This window comes from Lipotes vexillifer, unplaced genomic scaffold, assembly GCF_000442215.2.
Source record: "Lipotes vexillifer unplaced genomic scaffold, Lipotes_vexillifer_v1.1 scaffold1622, whole genome shotgun sequence".
NCBI classification, from domain to species: Eukaryota; Metazoa; Chordata; class Mammalia; order Artiodactyla; family Lipotidae; genus Lipotes; species Lipotes vexillifer.
The window spans coordinates 33,411-42,811 of NW_006783587.1; positions in this window are offsets into that span (position 1 = coordinate 33,411).

Sequence of the window (9,401 nt, forward strand, 5' to 3'; positions counted from 1 at the left end):
AGAAGTAGGAGGAAATAGGAAAGAAAGAAAGAAAGCAAGAAAGAAAGGAGGGAAGGAAGGAAGGAGGGAAGGAAGAAAGAAAGAAAAAAGAAGAAAAGAAGGAAAGAAAGGAGGGAGGGAGGGAGGGAGGAAGGAAGGAGGGAAAGAAGGGAAAAATAAAGAAAGAAGATACAGTAAAATAAAATAAAGTATAATAAAGTTATTGAATTAAAAAAATAATTATTTAGAGAAAAAAAAAGGGACGGATAGAACCTTAGGACAAATGGTGGAAGCAAAGCTATACAGACAAAATCTTACATAGAAGCATACACATACACCCTCACAAAAAGAGGTAAAGGGGAAAAAGTCATAAAACTTGCTCTCCAAGTCCACCTCCTCAATTTGGGATGATTAGTTGTCTAAAGGAGGGAAGGAAGGAAAGAAAGATAGAAAGAACGTAAAGTATAATAGAGTTATTTAAATTAAAATTAATTATTAAGAAAAAAATTAAAAAAAACAATGGACAGATAGAACGCTAGGACAAATGGTGGAAGCAAAGCTATACAGACAACATCTCACACAGAAGCATACACATACACATTCACAAAAAGAGGAAAAGGGGAAAAAGTCATAGATATTGCTCTAGAAGTCTGCCTCCTCAATTTGGGATGATTCATTGTCTATTCATGTATTCCACAGATGCAGGGTACATCAAGTTGATTGTGTAGCTTTAATCCACTGTTTCTGAGGCTGCTGGGAGAGATTTCCCTTTCTCTTCTTTGTTCTCACAGCTCACAGGGGCTCAGCTTTCGTTTTGGCCCTGCCTCTGCGTGTAGGTCGCTGGAGGGCGTCTGTTTTTTGCTCAGACAGGTCGGAGTTAAAGGAGCCGCTGACTCGGGGGCTCCGGCTCACTCAGGCCTGGGGGGAGGGAGGGGCACGGAGTGCGGGGCGGGCCTGCGGCGGCAGCGGCCAGCATGACGTTGCACCAGCCTGAGGCCCGCCGTACGTTCTCCCAGGGAAGTTGTCCCTGGATCCCGGGAACCTGGCAGTGGCGGGCTGCACAGGCTCCCCGGAAGAGGGGTGTGGATAGTGACCTGTGCTCGCACACAGGCCCCTTGGTGGTGGCAGCAGCAGCCTTAGCGTCTCCTGCCCGTCTCTGGGGTCCATGCTTTTAGCCACGGCTCGTGCCCGTTTCTGGAGTTCGTTTAGGCAGCGCTCTTAAAACCCCTCTCCTCACGCACCAGGAAACATTCAAGCCGCCAACCCCAGTCCTCTCCCTGAGCTCCGCCCGAAACCCGAGCCTCCCACAGTATTTTAATGTGGGAAAACATGAGTTAGAATATTGTTAAGTTTAAAATCGTTCAGGCATTGCATTACAAATTAAATATTTTACAAATGTAAAAAATGTGCTGATTGAAGCTCTGGGAATTCACTGGAATTCCCATATGGGAAGATCACTGGATTAATTAGCAGAAAATGAAGTTAAATTTGGTATTAGGTATACAGCCAACTTTTTTATTTAGGAAAATAAATCACTGCTAAATTCAATCAAAGGGATTGACTTATCAAGTCTTTGTAAAATAAATCACTGAAAGCAATACTCCAACTGAGTTTTAAAAAGAAAAAGGTCTGTGCATATGTAACTTATTTTATCATAATAATATATTTATATTAAATTGCTGAATATAAGTAACTAAATATAATTATTAACGATTATGTAGGCTTAAGATCAATCAACTAATTTTATCTTATAGGAACAGTCGTTATCACTGACAAAATTTTATATAGAAACATGAAAACAATGAGATATCCGATGTTAAATTAATCCCAGGTTATTTGGTCTGTGAGTGACAAAGTACTAATGGCTAAAATGCAGATCTTCCTTATTTCTACATTATTGAATTCTCTCCACTTAAACAAAACATTTTACTGCCTATGTTATCTTTCTTGTAAATTCAAATAATTTTCTGTCACTTACTTTTAACAAAATGGCACAAGTTTGAGCAGCCAGAGTTGCAATGAATGTTAACATTTCAGTAAACACAAGATATGTGGTCTCAGATTTAATAAAAAATCCCCTGGGTGCTGCGAAACCTCTTTTAGACAGTCAAGAAAACAAAATATTGACTAAACCATACAAAATAATAGAGTAATTTAATTAAACATGTAGGATCCTAAATATTGTCTTAGTCATTTTCAAATCTTTAATTTCTCCAATAAGAGTTAATCTTTTATTTTCTGGGTGTGAAGTGTGTGTCATTCAGTCAGTGATGATAACTAAAAAAATACCAAATAACCTATAGAATCCATATAATGCATATATATCATATAAAATGATTTGAACATTTTTGTTTGGATTATGTTATTTATAAGGGTTAATAGAATGACATTAATTAGACTCAATATCAGTTTGTTAATACATTTTCAGGTTTGCTGACTAGTTCTTTCAGGTAGAAAATTGAGACATATATTTTTACTCAACTTTTTACTTCGGAATATATTGTCATTATCTGTTTTTTATCTTTAGGTGACTTCAGGAGCTTTATAATTGTGGTCCAAGAACAGAGAGAAAAATTAAAAATAATAATGTGAGTTTTATCTTCTTTTCTTTCCTCCTTTTCTTATATTTGATGTCCTATATTGTTTCAGAAATAAAATGAAACATGTTTAAAATAAACAATAAATGAGGTAAAAACACTATAGATTGAATACATAAATAATTGTATAAAAATCTTTACAAGTAGTAATATTAATAATTAATAAAAATTGACAAAACATTTCCTTTCCTGTATTTTTGATTAATTTAGGCAAAATTTTGATTTTGTACTTTTTATTATCTTACACAAAGAGAGATAGACATACATTGATATCTGATCCACAGCTTTTATAAAGTAATAATAAATTAGGTCTTAGGGTAAAAATATAGGTATTTTTGTTATTGTGTACTGAGATACAGCTGTTTCAAGTTTTGACTCTCTTTTGACTCTTTCTCTTGTTCCTTAATTCCTTTAATTCTTATATTCCTCTCTCTCTTTCTCTGTTTCTCACATACAAACACACACACACACACACACACACACACACACACAGAAGTATATATCATATGAATGAAAGGTAAATGTTGATAAAACATGGTGAATGAGTAAGAAAAAAAATGAAAAGTAAATATGATGAGTATGAGAAAGAAGAAAGTGATAAGTGGGGACCATGTGATATTCTAAAATCCGAGGGAGATTCCAGATTATCTGAGAAATTAATTTTTACCTTGATGGCATTCAAAAAATGAATTTGAATGGCCAGAGGTAAAAAAAAAAAAAGTAGTGTTTTAAAAAGGAGGAAAACAGAATGAAAAAAGACTCCTAATAATGGTTGATGATGATGAAAGGCTGATGTGGTTGCTGTAGGGAGAGAGGGTAAGAGAGGAAAGAGAGGATGCTGAGAAATCAACAGGCAAGAGATTATGCCAGGCTTGTGTATTGGGTAAGGATTTCCATCTATACCTTGAGGACACCTGAAAGATATTTGTAGGTTATAAACTTGGGGGTGACCGGTATATTTAGCTGCACTGTGGGAAAAATGGCTGACAAGAACAGGGGCGATTGCGGCTGGGTGGGCTAGCCTTGCGATGGATTGCTAGAATTGCACCTTCATTCATTCTGTTATGTAGCAAATATTTATGGCACACAGGATGAACCTAAGACTCTTTGTTCAAACCTCATAATGGGTTTACACATTTTAACTTTCATATCACTTGTCTTGCTTTGAAGTTGAAATGATACATTTTATGCTATCTCTATTGAATAATATGAAATTCATAAGGCTTTTTCCTACTGACAAAGTACAAACATTATTACAGAAAAGAATACCATATTATTAAATTTTTGACTTTAGAAAATTACAACAGGAATTGAAAAATAGGTGGCATTTTGACAATTGTGGTGCACTGGAATTTGAGTAGTGCCAAGTAGCAAATAACTCTATAGCAACTCTACTAAGTGTATAATGCTCACATAGGCATTCTGATAATAGGGATAAGTAATATATCTCCCACCCTTTACTATGGAAACAAAAATATCCTTCTCAATAATATCATCTTATATTAAATTGGCAGTGGATACAGCTATTCATTTCTTCATCAAAAAAGTTAAAGCAGAATCTATCTCATATCTAAAGAAAAATTACATGACACTATTTTGAGGACAGATGTTGATGGTGGCAATGAAGAAGAAAGTATTTGAAGGACCCCAGGGGAATAAAAAGTGATATAGAGTTTAAAAATTAAAAAGTAGAGGAGGGGTTGGGATTATTATATTTAAACAATAAAAATAAAAAATAGCAACAAAAATATATTTCTCCACCCCGAAGTGTGCTGCATCATTAAATAGAGATTGTTTCATTATTAGTATAGGATTGCAAGTTGGGTTTCCCCCCAGTGGTCTTAATTTTTGTTAACCATATCTTTTAGGTGGTTTAATAGTTTACTGTCTGTTTATTATGTATTTTAAAGTGGAAAGGATATGTGTCTTTGCATGATAAGTTTATTTCTCACTAATATCACAGTGAAAGTAGGTATGTCAGCTCTCTCAGGCAATTTCTCAGGGAGGTGAGTTCCTCCTGTTATGTGTCTCTGTCACAGGAGTCCTTTGCTTCCAGTTCAAAGACTGCAAGAGACAGAACATAAGGTAGGCATGCAGGCTCTAACTGCCTAGGCCTATAAGTGAACCAAGTCCCTCTGTTCACATTCTTTTACGCAATCTTATTATATGGATCCTCTAAAGTACAAGAGAGACTGCAGAATAATTATTTCTGTTAGCTTAAGAAGAGAAAAATGAGAGTTTAACACTTAGCCATGTCTCTTTCACTCAGTGTTTAACAATGGTCTATGTATAAGCCTTTACCCATATAGTACCATAAATTTGAACATTATTGAAATACAGGTGGAGTTAACATTGTGAAGGACTCCAGCATAAAACAATCTGATACTTTCATCTTTACAACCTGTCTGAGATATCTTCTGCTATATTCCCTGTCTGGGCCTTCAGTGTGTGAGGATATTCAGAACCTACTTAACCAGATCTCGAATTTTTGCATTACATCTATCATAGAGAGTATAGAAATACATCTTGAGAAAGTAGTAGATCCTATGTATCAGGTGGAGAAGGAACATAAAAATAAAAAGCATTCAAATGCAGTGAAATCAGAGGTTATTCTCAAGTTACTAAGTGTAAAAAGACAGCAAAGCAAAGCAAGATGACCAGAACTGGCCTGTATGGAAAAAGTGCTTAGCTTTGGAGCAACTTTACTTTAGACTCGTTATAACTAAGTAAGGTGTCTAACACATCTTTCAACATGAGAGATCTCTAGAACATTAGAAATGTGTTTTGGGCCTTATTTTTTAAAGTGATGGTTATAATACTTCTGCCTGTATTTGTACATGCAGGCTTTCCCTTTTTGGATTGTTATCGGTTTCATGGCAGCATTCTGTCTGAACTGTTATTAAATTTCAAGAGGATAAGGGTACTTACTCTGAAATGTGTAACTGAGAACAAAATCTATGAGGATTGCATTTTATGATTTGTAAAATAATAGACACTGAGATTAGTCCCACCTTCTGATTTAAGTCAAAGCTTAGAAGACTGAGTCTCATCACGGTTAAACAAATTATCCAAGGTCATGGAAAATAAATAATATCCAGGATAGTCCTAGAACATATTTCTTCACAATCCAAGTCCAGTGATTTCCCTTCCATATCCTGTGGTTCTACAGATATATTTTATGTGAAGTCTTTTAAAACTGCATTTAATTTTACTAATGAAATCACATATGTATGTGTGTGCATTCAATATAACTATTAACTTCTAAAAAGATTTCAAAGTTTATGAAATAAACAGGAGACCCATGGCAACTGAAACAGTGTCATTTCCAGAGCAACATAAATTTCTATGATCCATTACTATTACTTAGTATAACTGAGAATCCCTCTCTTCAGTATTTTGTAAGCACACATAAATGTAAATGATCTGGAAATTAGCAATAATATCAAAATATTAGGTATAAACAAAGGTGAAGTTACTAGTCAGCCTATTCTTAAATTTTTACAGTAAATCCATGAGGTGAATATGTATAAGCATAAAAGAATAAGAGGAAAAACAAGAGAGAGAAAGACTAAAAGAAGAATGTTTAATTGAAAATATTGTGAAAATAAATGAATAAATAACATATATATATGGTTTTCACTATTTATGACTTCAACTTTACTATTTATGACTCCTATTTATTTGCAATATTTTGTTTACTAGTTATTTCTGAAGGATTTTCATTTTTGTATTTAGAATTGACACGGACCTTCTGATACTTGAATTTTAATAATTTCAGAATATTTCAAAATACAAGAGATTTGTTCTAATTTCCGAATTTTCCTGAGACCTGTGTTTGGAGGGATTTTGAAGAGGAAAAATAGCAATGGGATCATGTTTTCCTTCAAATATGCCAGTAAGACCTAAAATTAAATCTGTGCTTTTTCTCAGTATGAATCAACATTCTGTAGTTGGATATTTCCTTTTCACATCACAGGGAAATCCCTTAAAAAGAAATATCTAGAATTTAGTGATTCTGTCACCTAATCTGATATAATCTGTATATGAGCATTCCAAATTAAAGTCTTCCGTCTTATTGCAGCTTTTTAAATGTTTCCCTGATCAAGACATAATTTGGGAGCAAAAATAGATTAAAAATATGCATCTGTCCCCAATTCCTCTCCTTTCTATACTTTATGCAAACTTCTGTATATTTTCTTTTCAGGTTAACTTTTTTCACCTTTTGTTTCTTCCTCGCTTTTCCCTGTGTTCTCAATTATAATAAGGCTGTACTATTATGGAATTATCAAAATGTTGTAGAAAGAATTTTGTAAGTAGGTTTGTTCTGAATTTAATTTAAAACAGAGTTTATAATCTGACTTGACCCTTAATAATTAGATAGCCTAATTCAATTAGTTAGCTAATCTGAGGTTGTATACTTTAACTGAATATTGTCAACATGGAATGTAATACTATATTTATTATTCAGTTGGCACTAATAGACAGTGGTGTACAAACAGTCAAGGCCCTTATCATCCATGTGATTATAGTCTAATATTAAGCATATAATAACCTTAGCAAACATAATCATCACAAGCATAGATTGTTTTGATTGATCTAAGGAGATTTGCAGAATTATGAAAAAATGAAATGAAAAGAATAAGAAAGTTAATTGAGTAGAGGCCCAATTAGAGAAGTAAAACTATGAGATCAAGAAGTCCTGAAAGCCAAAAAGAGAGGTTTTCATGAAGGATAAGTAATAACTGTTACAAATAGTAGTGAACTGTCAAACTTCATGAGAATTAAGAAATGGCCTTTGGAGTGAAAAATTGGAGGTCCCTGGTGACAAGAGAGAGGGGATATTTTACTGGAACAGTAGGCCACAGTTGAAGACTGAAGAGAGATGGGAAGAGAATTCCAGTTTCCCATATGTGTGGATTTAAAGAAATGAAAATAGTAGATAAATTACAAATCAGTTACAAAAAATAAATCATCATCTTAAAAATGCTGATGAACAGAAATGAGGGTCAAAAAGAAGATAATTTTTAATGAGATGCTATAAATAGAAAGTTACTCACTGTATCAGATTGAAGCACTAATATAAAGATAGAGAACTGAAAACAGATGGAAAAAAACGGATGTACCATGAAACTAATCAAAAGCAAGCTGGTATTGGCTATAGTAAAGTAATATGGTTACCAAACAGTTTTGCCTGACGTGCAGCAAGCCGAAGGCTGAGGCACTGAGGTTTGTAACAGAGAAAAGGTTTGTCCATAAGGTAGCTGAGAAAGGAAACCAGGGAACAGATCTTCAGATCCTGAGGGCGAGGGGCTTGGGATATTTATGGGTGAAGAGTATAGGTTGGTCAGAGGTGCAGGGGAAAGTGACTGAAGGCAGGAAAAGAGTGAGGTCATTGCTGCTCTGCATGGGCGTTTCTGAGTTACAGGCTTCTTCATGGGACACTTGTTCAGAAAATAGTAGCATTAGCATTAGCATGATCTCAGGGTGGAATTTTGGCCCTCTGATGTCAAAACGTCACCTATCGAATAAAGGAGTCTATTCTATGCAGGCTCTGGTCAGCCACATTTGTTCGAGCAGGTCTCAGCCGGTTTTGTTGTGTTACAAACAGAGGGGTTTTTAACAAGCTGTTTCCTTTTCTGCTGTTCTGTGAGGCAAGCTCAAGAATTTCTCTTAGTCACAAGTTTCTATTAACCCCATGGGCTACGTTTTCAGGATGGGTTTTTTTCCACCCTATGGGGCACAGTTTCAATATCTAAAATAATGTATACCTTAAAGCAACAAACTGTAAGAGATGAAATGTACATTTTGTACTAATCAAAAATGCAATCCAACAAAATGACATAATTCTAAAAATGTATGCACTTGATAACATACCTAACTATAGAAAGAAAAATTAAGAGAACTAGAAGAAAAACAAATGCACACAAACCACTATGAAACTGTAATACATCACACTCAATAAGTAATACTACATGGAAACCGATAAAAAAACATATAGATTTGGTAAACACGATTAACACAATCGAACTCAAGGGTGTATGCTAAACATTACATCCAAAGAGCATGACACATATTCACTGAAGTTCATACAGAACAGTTGACAAATTGATCATAAAATAAGCCTTAACAAATACCAAAGGACAGGCTGAAATAATGAAAATATGTTCTCTCACCAGACTGGATTTAAGTGAGAAATCAAGACTAAACAGATAATTATTATCCCCATTTAAACTCCCAGATGAGTATTTCCTGAACAACTTTATGACAATAAGCTCCCGTAGCAGTATTTCATGAACATCATTATGATAATAAATTGGAATTTTAGATAAAATGGAAAAGTCACTGAAAAAAAACTAATAAAAATAGAAAATATAGCCCCATATTTATTAAAGAAACTAAAATTTTAAATGAAATTATTTCCACACAGGAAACCCCAGGCCCTGTTGAATTTACCAGTGAACTATCACATGCATTTAAGAAAGAGATAGCAACATGATTATGCAAAATTTACCAGGACATAAAAAATTAACAGCAACTTTGTTTTACAAGGCCAACATGTTCATAATGGTAATATTTAATAAGGTCATTTCAAGAAAAAGCAATTTTAGGTCAAGTCACATCATTTTCGGGTCCCTGCTATTTATTTCTAGAAACACAGTGCTATCAGTACAGTTTTCTTGTTAGCTATAACTTTTTAACTGTTCATAATGCCAGCATATGCATAGTAGTTAATGGCCCAATTACAATGATTTTTGCCATCATATACCTTTCAATGAAATATGGACAAACAAGAAACTATCTGGACAAAATATGATTGTTTTTCTG